The sequence below is a fragment of the Tachypleus tridentatus genome, chromosome 13 (assembly GCF_004210375.1).
Source record: "Tachypleus tridentatus isolate NWPU-2018 chromosome 13, ASM421037v1, whole genome shotgun sequence".
In the NCBI taxonomy this organism is placed as follows: Eukaryota; Metazoa; Arthropoda; class Merostomata; order Xiphosura; family Limulidae; genus Tachypleus; species Tachypleus tridentatus.
This window is the reverse complement of record NC_134837.1, coordinates 79,326,069-79,344,737: the sequence shown is the minus strand read 5'-3', so window position 1 is coordinate 79,344,737 and position 18,669 is coordinate 79,326,069. Positions and strand designations below refer to the sequence as shown.

Sequence of the window (18,669 nt, the reverse complement as noted above, 5' to 3'; positions counted from 1 at the left end):
ACGCAACAACGCTCTATTGTTAGTATAATGGAGATTTAAAATTAAAAGTGTTCCATAGTGTTTGCCACACATTTTGTTTTTTTCCAGAACCGGGGCAAGTTTTTCCTACCTTGTCAAGGGAGAGTTTAATATTGAGAGGTTTTAAAGTACTTTTTATCATAAGTACGGTATGGCCATGTGGTTAGGGTGCATGATTTGTAATTTGAGAGTTCAAATCCCCGTCACACCAAAAATGTTCGCTCTTTCAGCTGTGGGGCGTTATAATGTGATGATCAATTCCACTATTGGTTAGTAAAAAAGTAGCCCAAGAGTTAGTGGTGGGTGGTTGTCGTTTCTCTAATTTTTCACTGTTAAATTAGAGACGGCTGGCGCAGCTAGTTCTCCTATAGTTTTGCGCGAAATTCCAAGGGATGCTTGTCACTAGATTCGACCAGCAAAGTATCCCTTGAGCGCGTAATAGAAAATAATCTTTTTTATAATATGTATTATTAGGCTTTGTGAATATATCTCCTAAAGTTTTCGATGGTTTTTTCCCTGCCTTTTTCCGTTTACGCATTCATTTTTTCTTTTTTAAATATCCATTGTTAAACCTGTTCTGTAATCGCGCTTTACATGACAGCTAAAACACAAAGCTTTGGTCTGACATCGTTGCACTCATTCGAGTGTGCAATTTCTTAGAACAACAGCGCGCGTGAATAAAAGGTTCGAATGCGCTTGCAGGCCTATACTACAGTAAACACAGAATTAAGCAGATGGGTTATGTCATGAGGAACCCGCGAGCAGCGCCACTGCAGCCATTCGTGTTAAACGAAACTTTTGCGGCGGTTTTTAGAATTAGTCTAGCAGTGTGGTCCAGAGTGGCTAAGTGGGTTGATATGAAGGCTCTGTGTTGACTGAACAGCATCTGTTTACTTACATTGTTTAATTATTGTCTTTGTGATCACAAGTAGAATTTATAAAATCACTATAAAGATTAACAGAAAGGTAAGTCTTATCTAGATAGATCATTGTTGCTAATTTTTTGTTTAACTTTGTTATTTCCTAACCTTCTTAGCCCGGGATAAGTCTACATACATTTTCATTATTAATAAATACTTTCAATATATCGAATTTTGAGCGTCAACTGGCACCAGTACAGATCTAATTAATGGCTTTTGCCTGTTTTGGCTTTAATCGTTTTTACATAAGTGCCTTAATTTTTTGTTAGTTTTGCGGTGATTCAAATCAATATTAATTTTAGTCACAGAATAATAAAGGAATCTTAATGTAGTCTGTGTCTCCAGATTGTTAGATTACTTAATGGACGACCGATTTCTAAAGAAAAACTGGAATATTTGCAACTTTTTTCCTATTCTTTAAGCAGTGTTTTCCTGCTCAACTCCAAATTGTCCTCAGCTTTACACTTATTGCTAATGAATGACAAAAAGTGATAAAAACCTACTGAGTAAAGAAGCTTGACTAATAAATAGAAAACAAGAGATAGAGAGAAAAGTATAATAAAATAATTGTAAAAGTGTCAATCAAAAATTGGTTATGTGAATGTAAACAATAATAAAATGAGAGAGCAGCTATTTCGTTTCAGCAGTCTCGAGGAATCAGGAAATGTTAACAAAACTGTCAGTTTGTATAATAACAAACACCAAAATCACAGGACTGAACTGTTAAAAGCAGATGTTATTTTATTAACAAGGTTTGTTTTATTAATTGTTATGACAGATTTAGTAATATTTAAAATTATGACACTATTACTCACTATGCAACAGAGGTAAATTATTGTATTTTATCTATATATATTTTTCTTTTTCTTCTGCAGTGCTTAAGACGAGAATAAGTTTTGTATAGCTTAACTAATGAAATAATTTCATTAAACACTTTATATTATGGACAATAAGCACGTGGACAAGATAACTATTGAAATAAGAGGTTCTTGGTTTTCGAGATGGTAGGCTTATCGGGGAACAGTTTTTATCTAACCGCCAGAGGATATTGTCCCAAAACACCCCAACGACAACTACAAAAGATGGTAGATACTCATTTATAGCTGTCTTCACTGGTAACACACAGACAAGATATATGTTAAGAGTCAATCATTCGTTTTAAGAAAACCTTTTATACACAGTTTTTGTATAATACGCACCCATTATAATCCTTGACTTTTGTGTAACATAATTTCTACCCATCTTTAGGATGCTAATTCGTAACGCATCGGCCGTTTAGTTGTAATTGTTCAGCTTTACACGATTCATCACGTTATGATGACGTTTATTCAACTATATTCTGATTATTTTGGATTCTAATGGTTAGCCAAACAGAAATGTTATGGTGTCATCGCTTTTCGATTTGTATGAAAGATAAAGATACAAAAGATTTATAATATTTAATGTTTTCTTAAATGCTATCATAAACGACAGAATCGAGTGACACTAAGGCACTTGCTCCACATTTTGACCCATTAGCGAAGTGCCCCTTTCAATGTTAAGTAGAGCTTTGTGCATAACTATAATGGAAAGTCGTTGTCTCAGTTTCAAATTAAATTGTATTGACTAATGTGGTAAATAAGAGACCACCAATCGTCGGTGACCCCTCAAGTTCAAGTATGCTCTGTTACCTATTAATATTGTTATATATTTTGTGATAGAAAACAAATCACGCGTATAAACTTTAAAGGCAAGCGTAAGATATCACCCTCTGTTGTGTGATTTGACCCTTGGTCATCGACTTTCCACACGATTGTTTTCAGCTAATTCATTAAACAATTTTTCAGGAACCACAAAATTAGCACTAAAAAGTAGAAAACAAAACACCACCTCAGCTGGGAAGACAAACCCAATATAAATTAATACTACATTTTGCTAAGCTATCTTATTATCAGTAAGCTCTAATGCATAAACTAATTTACAGTACGGAATACATACAGCTTTTCTGATAAGTGACGTTTATTTATCGAAACACTTTTCTTCAACAGGAATTCGTGAAGTTTCAACTGCTTTTTATTCTGATCTTCTCAGTGTTTTAAATAAACTAACATGGAACCTCGAGAACATGAACATGATTTACTGTCGTTCATCTTTTTTTATATTATGTAGCAAATGTTTAGTAAAGTACTTTATGTTCCTTTTAGTTCAGTTGCAAATGTTTGATAAAGTACTGTATATTCTTGCTAGTTCAGTATAAAATGTTTGATAAAGTACTGTATATTCTTCTTACTTCAGTAGCAAATGTTTGATAGTTCAGTTGTTCAGCAAATGTTTGATAAAGTACTGTATATTCTTCTTACTTCAGTAGCAAATGTTTGATAGAGTACTGTATATTCTTGTTAGTTCAGTAGCAAATGTTTGATAGAGTACTGTATATTCTTGTTAGTTCAGTAGCAAATGTTTGATAAAGTACTGTATATTCTTCTTACTTCAGTAGCAGATGTTTGATAAAGTACTGTATATTCTTGTTAGTTTAGTAGCAAATGTTTGATAAAGTACTCTTACTACAGTAGCAGATGTTTGATAAAGTACTGTATATTCTTGTTAGTTTAGTAGCAAATGTTTGATAAAGTACTGTATATTCTTGCTAGTTCAGTAGAAAATGTTTGATAAAGTACTGTATATTCTTGCTAGTTTAGTAGAAAATGTTTGATAAAGTACTGTATATTCTTCTTACTACAGTAGCAAATGTTTGATAAAGTACTGTATATTCTTGCTAGTTTAGTAGAAAATGTTTCATAAAGTACTGTATATTCTTGCTAGTTCAGTAGAAAATGTTTGATAATGTACTGTATATTCTTGTTAGTTCAGTAGCAAATGTTTGATAAAGTACTGTATATTCCTGTTAGTTCAATAATATAAATATGATTGTTAAACGTATTTTATAAATTGCTCTTCAGTAACAAATGTTAATATATATTTTTATTACTTAAGATAAATTACTTATTTTTGTTTAACTTGGTTGATATTTGTTCACTTTATATATTTATATACCTGGTTTTATTCCTTCTGTTTATTTTTGTATTCCTGTGTTTTAGATTTCTTGTATATGGATGCAATCCTTTGTTTTACGTATCCTACTCATATATTAGTGGATTTGGGTTTAAATTTTCTACTTATGGTTGTGATATTATATTTTGGATTCTCTGTTTATATATTAGTGGACCTATTTTAAAGGTTCTTCGTATATATATATTAGGACACGTGTTTAAGGTTTCCTGCTAACGTACTGATAGACCTGTGTTTCAGGTTTGCTGTTTCTGGTTATAATACTGTGCCATACGTTACCTATCTGCACTAGTAGATTTGTAATACCGTAATGTGGGGCTACGTAAGATAGTTTTGTTGTGTGTTTTTCTAAACAATTAAGTATGTTCTGTATGATTCAGGAGAAAATAATATTCAAATTACTTCGGCTTTATAATATATACGGAATCAATTTTTCCAAGTGCAGCACCCCACTGGATAAGTTAAATAAAGTGTTTAGTTTTTGTTTTATAAATTAATCTTTCAAGTTGTCGCAATTACTAGGGGCCCTGCATGGACAGGTGGTTAAGGCACTCGACTCGTAATCTGAGGGTTACGAGTTCGAAACCTCGTTACACCACACATGCTCACCCTTTCAGCCGTGAGAGCGTTATAATGTTTCGGTCAGTCTCACTATTCGTTGGTAAAAGAGTAGCCCAACAGTTGGCGGTGGGTGGTGATGACTAGCTGCCATCCCTCTAGTCTTCCACTGCTTAATTAAGGACGGCTAGCGCAGATAGTCCTCGTGCAGCTTTGCATGAAATTCAAAACAAATAAACCAGTTACTGAGGAGACAACGTATCTTGAAGAGTTCGATCAATTTGCACAGTTCAAAGGAAATAAATGATAAATATATAAATATCGATATGTATCCTGTCTCCCGCTGGTACAGTATTAAGTCTACGGATTTACAACGCTAAAATCAGGGGTTCGATTCCCATCCGTGGACATATCAGATAGCCCGATGTGACTTTGCTATAAGAAAACACGCACACACTGAAAGGAGATTGAGATGCTCTTTTTCTTATTGTTTACCTCCCCCCAGTAGCATAGTGCTATGTCTACAGATCTACAACGCTAGAAACCGGGTTTTGATACCCATGGTGGGCAGAGCACAGATAGTCCGTCGTGTAGCTTCGTGTTTAGTTTCACACAAATAAACAGACAAATCTTTCTTTATTATTTCTAAAAACACCTTAAGGTATTCTTGAAAACTAACTGTTCTCAAAAACCTGAAAATAGTGTAATATATAAGCTATTAGCATCACTGTACAGGGACAAGAGGCGAAAAGTATCTATGGGCTTATAAGTTAAAGTCTATCTGATGCATTTATTAAGCGTACTTTTAGTAATTTTTCAAAGAAGCAAGAGTAGTAGTCTAGCCCTTAAAACATCAGCAGGCGCTTAATATTAATCTTCTTCCAGGGGGAGGTGAAACACACCCTGAGGTCAAGGCTCCCAGCCCCTATGCCTGTGCTATATATGATAGAACTTCTTACTGCAAAATTGAGTTTTACCTGTTATTGTTGGTGTTTTTGAATTAAGCACAAAGCTACACAATGGGTTATCTGTGCTCTGCCCACCGCGGGTATTGAAACCCATATTTTAGCGTTGTAAGTCCGTAGACATACCGCTGAGCCACTGGGGGCGTTTTACCTGTAACTAAGCAGTATTTAGGTATCCAGTAAGATACAAATACAAATAATTCTGGTAACTGATGCAAAACGTATGATATATTAACAAACTCGAAATATAATATACTAAAGCACTCTGGGCCCGTGGCTCACAGTTACAGTGACAATATAACACTCTGGGCCCGTGGCTCACAGTTACAGTGACAATATAATACAATTTTAATGACATAACTTAATTTTACACTTTGATACTCATTGCCGCAATAATACAAATAGCGGTTTACGAGCTACGTGACACACAGAGACACTTCTACCTTCCTATTTTAGTATAATATTGTTTTAAATATATCTCTTTTACTCTATAAATGCAGGCTTTTCGTAGCACGTGACCAAAGACGTCGTTGAGTTGATCTTGCTTCAACTGCCTCTGTTATTTTGCTATTCTCTGAAAATAGCACTGGTTCAGGTAACTATAATTACACACATTGTGTTCTCCAGAGAAAAGTCATGTTATAACCACACTTATGTTAAAATGGGAATGACCAACAGTTACAAGGATGGTGTACGTGACCTGAAATTATAGTGTTTTGAACTATTGTACGTAATACTGTGGTTGTTTACTTTATTTCTTTGTAAATAGTAACGCTTTCGTAAAATGTAACTACAATATCAACTAATTCTTATTAAACACAAGCAAAAGTGCCCGTCCCCACTGACGGTTTAAATTAAGCTATCAATTTTAATAATTTCATGGACTTTAAAAAATTCAATTGTTACACACTTAGTTTCACTCAGAGTCAGAGCTCTGAGCTAATTATACCGCCCATCATGGAAATCAATTGTTGAACATTTCAATCATACTTAGAGCCACTCAATAACAACATATAATGAATCTACATTTTTTTATTATTTAAGTTACATCACAATTTGAAATGTTAATAATGGTGTGAATAATTACTAACAGTTTAGTGTAGAATATCCTGGTTGAGAAATAAAATTTCTTATAAACATTATTCATGCCTGTTTATCCGTTATTTCAAAAGTGATTGTTGAGCTTTGTCTGCGTGCGCAGCTTTTCAAACAGAGACAGACGAATGTTTGGACAGACACCACGGTTGGCAATCAATATATATAAGACGTTTATAAGTTGTTAAGAGTGTTTAGTAAGACAACTATATAGCAAAAGAACTGCCTTTTGTCATATATACACATTTTTTTTAGTTGTGGTTCAGTTTGAATATAGATTGTTTCATCGTGTTTTCAAAATTTCTATCCAGGGTCTTTCTTTTTGATTGTTTGTTTTGAAGTTCACGCAAAGCTACATGAGGGCTATCTGCTCTAGCCGTCCCCAATTTAGCAGTGTAAGACTAGAGGCAGAGGAAGCTAGTCATCACCACCCACTGCCAACTCTTGGGCTACTCTTTTACCAACGAATAGTAGGATGGTCCGTCAAATTAGAACCCCCTCACCGTTGAAAGAGCGAGCATGTTTGGTGTTATGGGTATTCGATACCGCGACCCTCATATCGACGCCCTAACCAGCTGGCCAAGCCGAGCCTCCTTTCTTTTTAAAACTCAATGAAATCCAAGCTCAGAATTACCTCATAATAAATATTTTACTGAGCTCTTTCTTATTAAGTGGGCCAATCCTGTTGCTCTACCTGAATATACTATACAGGGAAAGTAAAAAAAAAAAAATCTCATGATCACAAAACCTCTGCCTCTTTAATCACTAGCGATGCTTGGAGTTAATGTATTCCTTCTGGCTTTTACACCTGAACTTGCCAGACATAGGTATGAACCTTTTATAAGACTATGGAATTAATAAAAGTAGGATATGGGCAAAATCTATCCCAGGCCCGTTTCTGAGCCCAATATTCCTTTTAACAAACACATGTATACCATGACGAGGGATAACATGGAAAGAGTGTTTAGGTTAAGGATAGTAAATACCGATGCTTGGATCAGTTATTACCTCCACACAGTTGATAATAAATGATAGTTTAACAATGGCAGGACCAGGCCTTAAGGCAATGATGAAGGATGTATATTTGACAATTTTCAACTTTTACTGAGGCACACGAATTGGATGGAATGGACCATAGCCACTCTCCTTCAAAATGATGTTAAAAATCATTATTACCTCGTGGATTATTGTCCATCTCTTAATGGTAAACGAAGGAAGGAGAGAATCTAAACAAGCGGACAGCTTTTTGCAGAAAAAGTCTGTGATCTGAGAGCAAAAACTACACAGTTTAATGAATTCTTCCATTAAAGAATAAAGTCGAATATTTAAGATTGATATTTATTCGAATTAAAGAACAAGTACACAAAGTTAACTGAAGAGTCTTGGAACTCGTAGTTTCTCCAACATCAAGATTTTTTATCGGTTTCTTCTGTTCACCGTGTTTTTCTGTTTGTTTGTTATTGTTCTCTAACTGCTGCACACGATATTGTGTTATTTTATTATAGGTTTCGATCCTTTATAAGCACTGAGAAAAACAAAGGAAAAAAAAATCTAGCTCGGAAGAGGATCCGGAAATTTAGTTGAAAACTAGAATATAACCAAACTGTAACATTGTAAATTTTATCTATTGTTATATCCTATGTATTTAAGCCAGATGTTCATAGTAATTTATATTGATTTTTTAATCAAATGAGAGTCTAACATAACATTACAGTTGGGGCTGAACTTTCTTGAAAGTTTGGGGTGAATTAATAAACAAGTTATAAGTCAATTATTGAATTCAAAGTCAGGTTCCACTATTGTTTTTGTCCCCCGCTGGTACAGCGGTACGTCTACGGATTTACGACGCTAAAATCAGGTGTTCGAATCCCCTCGGTGGACTCAGCAGGTAACCTAATGTAGCTTTGCTGTAAAAAACACACACACACACTATTGTTTTTTTACTGAATAATCCAAAAGAACCCACCCAACAACAAAAAAAACGTTACAGCAGTTTTACCTCTTTCTAGCTATTTTGTTTTGTCATTAAATGCTTATATGTGAAGAGCATTGCTTAGTGTAACTTTAGGGTGATTTGGTTGCTTGTTTTGAATCTTGCGCAAAGCTAGACGAGGGCTATCTGTGCTAGCCACCTCTAGTTCAGCAGTGTAAAACTAGAGGGAGGCAGCTACACATCATCACCCACTGCTAACTCTTGGACTACTCTTTTACCAACGAATAGTGGGATTGACTGTTACATTATAATGCCCCCACGGCTCAAAGGGCGAAAATGTATGGTGTGACGGGAATACGAACTCGCGACCCTCTGATTACGAGTCCAGTGCCTTAACCATCTGCTCATGCTGGGCCTGAAGGTGATTTTTAAAATGTTTCAATTTCACTTCGTCTAGCAAGGCCAGGTAGTTAGAGCGCTTTACCCGCGATCCTCAGATCGTGAGTTCGAATACCCGTCCCACGAAACATACTCGCCATTTCAACTCTGAGAACGTTATTATGTGACACTCAATCCCATTCTTCGTTGATAAACGAGTGGTCCAAGAGTCTACGGTGGGTAGTGATGATTAGGTAACAAAAAAACGTATTATTTTAAATCAATTGTTTTTTATATTTGTCTGTTTAACCTCTGTCACGTTTGGATTTATATATCTTATAACAAATTGGTAATGTTTCCTTGTGTTACTGGACATTTTTCTTAGAAATATACTGCATGATTTTACGTCTAAGAAACGACTGCTTATAAACGTATTGAGCATGCAGTACTCTTCGAGTTAAACAAGAGCCCTATGAATAGCGTTATATTAAGTTTCGCTAGACTGTGTGGTGAACACTGCAATGAAAAGAATGGTTTCCTTTTGTGTGAAAAATGCGTTGAAGAGGTAGCCTGCCGCACCTGCTCAGCGTGTCATTATTGTTTCTGATTGACTTTTAACTTCTACAATGCGTGAATGTGTGTGAACATAAACACGTATACGTAGGACGGCATACCCATTATCCCACGCCTTATTCATTATTTTCGAGAACGCTTTGCTTTATACAAACGGGAGAAAATGTCACGCATGCTCAGATGCAGAAAACACTGATGGATTAGGTCGCTATTGTTAGTATCTTTTGATGTACCCACACATACACATAATAGAAGTCTAGTAAACTTACCTTATCAGCAGAAAAATATAGAGCAAAATATTTATTACTGTTTAATAATGATAAATAAATAAATGCATAAATAATATTATCTGTACCAATAGCTCAATAAAACGTTGGGATATCCTGTCAGCAGAATATATACCTCTACAGTACAGCGTAGATCATATTAAAAAAAATACACAAACGTCTTTGTATGTCTGTCGTTATCAACGGACACGGACCATGTTTGGTAGGAGAAATAATATTCTACAAATGTCCCCCTATGTATTTCAGGATGGCTGGTATGGGTATTAAAACTTTTACTAATAAAACAGAGAACAACATTTCGACCTTCTTAGGTCATCTTCAGGTTAACAAATACCGATGCCAGTCGTCCCAAGATACATTCTTACTTCAAGTGGGTTTCTCATTACCAAGGGATGTCCAACTAGTTTCATGAAAATACGATTATTTCAGACTGAGTTATAAAGAAAAATAGTATGAAAAATCGGTCTCCATGTTAGCAGACAGCGACTTTCTTATTTATTTTCGTGACCTTGACCCTCCAAAATTAATTTCTTCTATACCAACTTTCGGGTCCAAATCCTCTTAGCCGATTTCGAGAAATGGTATATGTTGATATTTATATCTTTACTTACTGGTAAACGTTGGTATTTATATCTATTATTTATAATATTTAGGTGTTTATTCAAAGATTACATCTTGAAAATAACTGTTTCTGTGAAAAATGTATTACTTATCAAGTTGTGATATTTATTTTATAAATGGGTTTCAATACTTTAATAACTTCCCAGGATTTATGCACATTAAGCTTGAATTTATATCTTCTTAACTTAACATTATATATAAAGAAGGACACGCCCCTTTCAAAATTATATTGCTTGTACTTGCTTAAAAGTGATATAACTTCTCTTTCTTGTTTAGCTTGACTATCTTTCCATAAATTTGTTTATATATATATGTATGTGTGTGTGTAATATATATTGTGCATAATTCAGTCATTACACATTCCTCAAGATACAAAGAGAAGCGTAGACCTTCCAATCCCCTTCCATATATTCTTTGTAGCATTAGCGTTAATGATATATATATAAATATACACACGTAACCCCACTGGCATAGCTGAGCAGAGAAAAGAAACACTGTTTGAACCTAAGGATGGACCATTGTTCTAACTTCACAATCTTGACACAAAAGCTAGCGCTCTATAAATCAAACGATTCCATATTGTTGTATTCAGCAGGAGGTTGCGTTAGGCCTAAGCACCGCTGAAAGAGAAACTGAAAATGGTTCTGACGTCATCTCGTTCTTGATGTTTCTTGGCGAACACGTTTTGTTTGGAGAAGTTGAAACAATGTTGCTTCCGCAAATAGTGTATCGGAAGAGACAGAACATTCAATAATAAAAAATGTAAATACAGTTTTAAAACGTTTGTATCCTGTTAATTAACCGACAAAACATTAACTATCCAGATGCTGTAGATAGACACGTGTATTACTTCTAATTACGTCTTCTCCTATAAATATGTTCAAGCGTCTCTTTCTCATTTCATTTTTCTATCTATCTCTTCTCTTTATATAGCATTTCTTTTCTCATTGGTAAGTCTGAAGGCTTATAATTCTAAAAACCGAGTTTCGATACCCGTGGTGGGAACGGCACAGATAACCAAGTCATTGATTAGTTTGTTACTTAATAATAAACAGACAATATTTTGTCTAACTCTCTCACTTTCTACCCATCTAGCTATATGTCTGTCTACGTGTATTTTATAATATATAAAATATCTGTTTATTTATATAACTGCTTGTTCATGTTCATGTCTTACATACCTTCTGCTCAGCAGATAGTCCGATGCCGCTTTGCTCTAAGAAAACACACACTCTACACTTTCTGCTCTTTGAATACAAACAGATTAAAATGGTTTTAACTTTTACATTCTCCTAAAGGAAGGAACTTTTTAGGTTTCATTTTCTTTTCTGTTTTTGTTGCTACACGTGTTATCATTTGTGGGTCAATATAAAATATAGCCAAGTCGCCATACAGAAAAACGTTTAGAATATTTTATAATGAAAGGTTATATAAATTGCACTAGCCTTTGTACAAAAAACAAACTTTGAACGTGATATTACATTTACACAAATGATGTAATTTTAACAGGCCTCTCACGAGCCAATGGGAAACATTTTTGTGGAAAAACAGAACTACTCAATCCGGCTTTTCTTAATTTTAATTGAAATTTTTGGTACCTTTTTATGGCTAAAATGACATTTCCCGCAATGTTTTGGTACTTGGGTTGCCAAAAGGTATTTGAAATGGTAATTGACTGAAATCCGTCAGTGCATCACGAGCTTAACGACTAAACACAAGAAGCATATAAATCTCCAAATGAATCGCAGAGGTATTCAGAAACTATTTAGAACCACTTGGTAGATATTGTGCACCAAGCTGAATACAACATTATGCTTATAGCTGCTTTCAAAGTGTTCCTGTCTACTCATCCCACTGCTGACTATCGTGATGTTTTGATTTTCCCTACCAAATCACAGGTGAAAGCTAAATATAAAAGTATAATAGCAGACGTATAAAAGACTGATAATTAGTTAATTAATGATGCTGAAAACGTAGCTTTATTGCTATATACTAAATTTCCTCCCAATGACTAGACCTCAGTACTGGACAGTATGGAGACTTGAGAATTTTGTATTTCACTTAAAACGTATCAATTAACAAATGAAAACGTGTCTTGAATTTGTTTCGAAAAGATACGTCCAAAAACGCTCTGGAACTTTCCTGATTGAAACAAACTGTTCCATAAAGACAACCTTTGTCTCCTGAGACAATGTTAATGGTTCTGCTTTGTTGTTGTTTTTGTAAAATGTAGCTGCTGTTAGATAGCCTCTCGAAAAAAATACCTGCGTCGTATCACAAGTCATTTTCTATTTCCACGTGAATTGCGAAGTAAATTTATCTCACTGTGAAACAAACAAACAAAACGAAAATCTGGAGTGTCACTATTTTTCTTATAACTTAATATTATTTGAAGAGAAACAACAGTCACTTCAAGAATGCTTTATAAATACTAGTTCTAGGGGTAGCCATTGTGTAGTTTCTAAACGATAGTTACAGGAGTAGTCAATCTGTATACTACCATCTTGGGTTAGTATAAAGGATATGTTATTAACACCAGCTGAGAATGTGTTACAATTAAAGAAGCGCTCTTTCCGTGTAACTTGTCTTAGGTCACTATATGAAGTGTTATAAACGCTAGTTAGTGAAGTTGAAGTTGCTTAATGTTGTTTGAGACCAGTAAAATGATGCGTTATAAACAATATATTCGGAGCACAATATTTTAATTCTATATTTCTTTATAATCCAAAAATAGAAAATTTTATTTCATCTCGAGTTGTCTTTGACGAGCAGTCCTCTAATATCTTAAAGAATCATTTGTTTGTTTAAAGTTAAGCACAAAACAATATCAGTGGGTTATCTTTACAATGCCGACCACAGGTATCGAAACTCAGATTATAGAAATGTAAGTCCGCATATATACCGCTGTGCCACTGGAGATGAGGGCTGCTTAAAGAAAATTGCATTTAAAAGTATGAAATCTAAAACTATAAAATGTGAGTATACTATTGAGTATACTAGTGAGTATACTAGGAAACTTTACAGATATTTCAGTATAGCATGGAGCAGTTATTGTTTTATTGAAGTTTTATCCCAGATTATAGTATGTAAGCACAGAAGAAGACACACATAATAATTATTATTACAGGCATTTTACCTTAGCAGCAAGCGTTTCAGGATTGTAAATCCGAGGATTCGGGGTTCTCGTTACCACGAAAACCTTCTCAGTACTTTGAGGCGTTGATGCGTAAGAAGAGTGACAGCTATATTCCATCGTAGGAAGAGTAGTTCAAGAGGTTGGCTGGTTTCCTTCCCTCTGGTCAATGAGTTCAAAGTGAAATAATCCTTCTGTTACTTTGTGCAGAAATTTGAAATAAGCAATGCAGATGTTTTCTGGACGAATTTGATTTGAATTTCGTCAAAACTAAACGAGGACTATCTGCTCTGTCCGTCCCTAACTTAGCAGTGTAAAGACAACAGCTAGTCAGCATCATCCTTCGTCAACACACGAGTTACTCTTTTACTAGTGGGATTGTCCGTAACATTATAATACCTTTATGGCTGAAAAGGCGAGCATGTTTGGTGAGAAGGAAAGTTCGAACTCTCGACCGTCAGATTATGAATTAAGCACCCTAGCCACCTGGCCACGTCAGGCCTCGTATGGATGAGTCCACTGCTTGTTACTTTTTAAGCTTATATTGAGGAGAGTTGTTTGATTTATGTTTTTTTTAGATCTCATTGTTGCATGTAAAAATTGTCAGTGAAACATTTTTTTAGAATGTGGATAATTGTTGTTGTTTTTATAAAATAATTACTTAGGGGAACATGTAATAATACAAAATTAAAAAAGAGGCGAGAATAGATGTACATTGATTTATTACAATAGATTATCAGTGTTATTAAAAATGTGCTCATTAGACATCAACTTTTAATGGGGAAATATTTGTATTTCTTTAGAGCTTGCATAATATTATTGAAAATCGATTATTATTACTGATTATAAGTCAAATAAAAGTAAGACGAAAATCTTACAAGAAGATTAATTTAAAAGACACTATACTGTTCTATTTATAAATACCAAATGTTTTTATAAACCACAAAGACGAAAGAAAAAAATAAGGGTATGATAAATTATCTCAATTTTTGTTGTAATATCAGAGAATGTAAAAAATCATATTATGAAATGTTCAGATAATATATATTTATGGTGAGAATTATTGTTTGTTTGTTTGTTTTGGAATTTCGCACAAAGCTACTCAAGGGCTATCTGTGCTAGCCGTCCCTAATTTTGCAGTGTAAGACTAGAGGGAAGGCAGCTAGTCATCACCACCCACCGCCAACTCTTGGGCTACTCTTTTACCAACGAATAGTGGGATTGACCGTAACATTATACGCCCCCACGGCTGGGAGGGCGAGCATGTTTAGCGCGACGCGGGCGCGAACCCACGACCCTCGGATTACGAGTCGCACGCCTTACGCGCTTGGCCATGCCAGGCCGGTGAGAATTAAGAACATATCAAATATACAGAGTGGGCAGAAACAAAAAGTAACTGAAATTCTAAGTGTTATTCAAGTGTTAGAATAACCTTTTCTTAACAAAGGCCTAATAATGTTATTCAAGCATCAGAATAAGACTTATATATAAAGTCCTGCCAGTGTTATTCAAGTATTAGAAAAAAACTTTACCTATAAGGTTTCAATATAATTATTCAAGAATTACAACAAACTTGATTAATAAAGTGCCAGTAGTTTTCATTCCGGATTTACAAAACTTCTTATTGATAAAGTACAGTAGAGTTATTCGTGATTTACCAAATTTCTGATTTATAAAGTACAGTAGAGTTATTCAGGATTTACAAAACTTCTGGTTGATAAAGTACAGTAGAGTTATTCGGGGTTTACCAAATTTCTGATTTATAAAGTACAGTAGAGTTATTCAGGATTTACAAATCTTCTGGTTGATAAAGTACAGTAGAGTTATTCGGGGTTTATCAAATTTCTGATTTATAAAGTACAGTAGAGTTATTCAGGATTTACCAAACTTCTGACTGATGAAGTACAGTAGAGTTATTCGGGGTTTACCAAATTTCTGATTTATAAAGTACAGTAGAGTTATTCAGGATTTACAAATCTTCTGATTTATAAAGTACAGTAGAGTTATTCCGGATTTACAAAACTTCTAATTGATAAAGTACAGTAGAGTTATTCAGGATTTACAAATCTTCTGATTGATAAAGTACAGTAGAGTTATTCGGGATTTACAAAACTTCTGGTTGATAAAGTACAGTAGAGTTATTCGGGGTTTACCAAACTTCTGATTGATAAAGTACAGTAGAGTTATTCGGGGTTTACAAAACTTCTGATTGATAAAGTACAGTAGAGTTATTCAGTAGAGTTAACAAAACTCGGATAAAGTTTAGAAAATCTTCTGATTGATAAATTACAGTAGAGTTATTCGGGGTTTACCAAACTTCTGATTGATAAAGTACAGTAGAGTTATTCGGGATTTACCAAATTTCTAATTGGTAAAGTAGTGTTGAGTTATTCAGGATTTACAAAACTTCTAATTGATAAAGTACAGTATAGTTATTCGGGGTTTACCAAACTTCTGACTGATGAAGTACAGTAGAGTTATTTGGGATTTACCAAATTTCTGATTTATAAAGTACAGTAGAGTTATTTGGGGTCTACCAAACTTCTGATTGATAAAGTACAGTAGAGTTATTGAAAGAGATTACAATGTTTTTGATTAACAAAGTTTCTGTAAATTTATTAAAGAATTACGTGAGGACTGATTAACAAAATTATTGTATATTTATTCGATGATTACGTACAACACAAGAATGGTATTAATACTAGAGTGAGACCAACGGTATAAGAATGTGTAGTTATTCCTTGAAAATACCGATAAGTTGGAAAATCATTTTTTTCTGTTCTGACAACTGCTTACAGGAAACCTAGTGTTGTGAAGCTCAATATGTAGATGAATGTGACTTGGTGACGAAAAGGGAAAATTCAGAATCAAAATAGAGTCTGGAATCTACTCCGGAAATCCATGAAATTTAAATCTTACTATAATGTTACCATAACTGAAACATTGCCGTTGGAAAGTTAAGAATATACAACACCATAATAATTCTACTATCAGGCAAGAAAAATACAACCGTAGGTCCGACATGACCAGGTGGTTAAGGAACTCGACTCATAATCCGAGGGTCGTGGGTTCGAATCCCCGTCACACCAAACATACTCGCCCTTTCAGCCGTGGGGGCGTTATAATGTGACAGTCAATTCTACTATTCGTTTATAAAAGAGTAGCTCAAGAGCTGGCGATGGGTGGTGATGACTAGCTGCCTTCTCTCTAATCTTACACTGCTAAATTAGGGACGGCTAACGCGGATAGCTCTCAAAAACAAACAAACAACACAACCGTAATTATAAAGAAACATAAAACTCTGCAAGAAGATCTGTTTTACTTAATATCTAACACAGAAGACAAGATTAACAAACTCATTGAGAAACATTAAAAAAATTGAAACAGTCAAACATTTAACAGTAGGTCACAGTTCTACTCCACGTGTATATGGTCTGCTTAAAAAATTACAAGGATAGCCACTACCTTTGCCCCATGGTTAACTGCAGAGATTCTCTACGCCTCCTCTTAGTTAAACATTTCGTGGATACAATGCTATTATTATACCGGAGAAGATCCTCGCGTGTTAAGAACTCAGTCCTCATTGTGCAAATTACAGAAGTATATTGTAATAACCTCACAAGACGCAATGATTAGCTTCATTGCTTCCATTCTAGTTAACCCCGTAAACACTAAAAACACGCCCACCTGCATCTTAAAAATGGCATATTTCTCAAGGAACACATCCAGATGACAACCTATACAATAATAAACCTTACTGCATCAACAGAACCTACTTTCAATATGAAGTGAAACACTATCAGTACCAAGGGGGTCCAGCCCTGGGCTCACAGGTACTCTGTAACGTCTACGTGGAAGTTACTGAATGTTACACCTTCAAAACAACTGTTCTGAGCCCCTGAATTTGACTCAGGTATCTTGAATATGTGTGTAATGTGACCAGAAACTGTAGATAAGATCGAACAATTCATGAAATACCTGAACAGACTATGTCCAACGATAATACAATATTACATTAAAATTAATACTTATTCAAACTGTTAGCACTTAGATTTATGTTTTATGTTCTGGTTTCACAGTGAAAAGTAACGCTGGAGATAATCGATCAGGTTTTAAAAACCTTATTTAATGTAAGGTTTTTCGCAAGTTTAAATATATTCACCTTAAAAATAGGCTTAGCTATTGAATCTTTCAGGAATTCGTTAAGCCTCGAAATCTTAAAGTTTTCCTTCAAATAAGTTTTGAAAAACAAACACTAATATTCTTGTATTTCATACAGACATTTCTTATTAGTTCAATACTCGACTGGATCCAAAATATCATTTCTTGAGTTTTGTTTAAACACAAAATTAAAAAGTTATCTGTTTGTGCTTTCCATGAGTATCAACTCCCGATTTGTAGTACTAGAAGTTCAGAGTTTCACCACTGAGCCATTGGAGGGCTCATGAACTCTGAACAAGAAAAGTTAATATGTAATATATATGTTTAGCAACACGTAGTAACCAGATTCTCTTTAAAAATACAAAAAAAGGCTTAAGATAATGTAATGAATAAGTCACTGGTGCCATTGTTGTGTTTTTAATACAGTTTTGTGACGCATTTTAAGACGTTTTTAGTTTATTTTTATGACTTGGTTTGAGAGTGAAATTATATAGATTTAAGATATATTTTACACTTGGTGAAATGTACTTTGATGCAAAAAATATACCTTACTTCTTTTAGGATTTCCCCTATAACTAAATTTCTTTTATATTTCAAGTCGGGTGTTAAAAAGAGGTAACAAAGAGAAAGGTAACACGAAGTCGTTAACGAGTTGTGCGGCAGGGGGTGTGCTACAATTGTAACAGTCAAATTCTACAACTCGTCTAGACGAGAGTAGCTCAAGAATTGACGGTCAGTACTGTTGACTAGCTAGCCTGCTTCTTCCAGATCTGTTAGTTTGAAAGTTAAAAAAAAAAAATCAGAAAAAAAAAGAAAGCGAAGAAACGTGTTTACAGAGTTGGATGTAGCCTCAAAACTACCTATGTCTGCATGAGAAGCGGGAAGCAGTCCACGTGGTTTATGTAAAGGATGCGTATTCATTTTGAACATGGTATACATCAGGAAATAATTTGATTCTATAATTAACCACAAGATGCCT

At 34.5% G+C, this 18,669-nt stretch overlaps 1 long non-coding RNA gene across 1 annotated transcript in view; it reads left to right on the top strand.

The window, feature by feature from the left end:
• Positions 1-849: 849 nt before the first annotated feature.
• Positions 850-18,669, top strand: part of LOC143237895 (uncharacterized) — a 199,689-nt gene continuing 181,869 nt past the window's right edge. The window contains exon 1 of the long non-coding RNA XR_013020322.1: positions 850-984. This is a non-coding gene — a long non-coding RNA (uncharacterized LOC143237895). The remainder of the gene's footprint in view (positions 985-18,669) is intronic.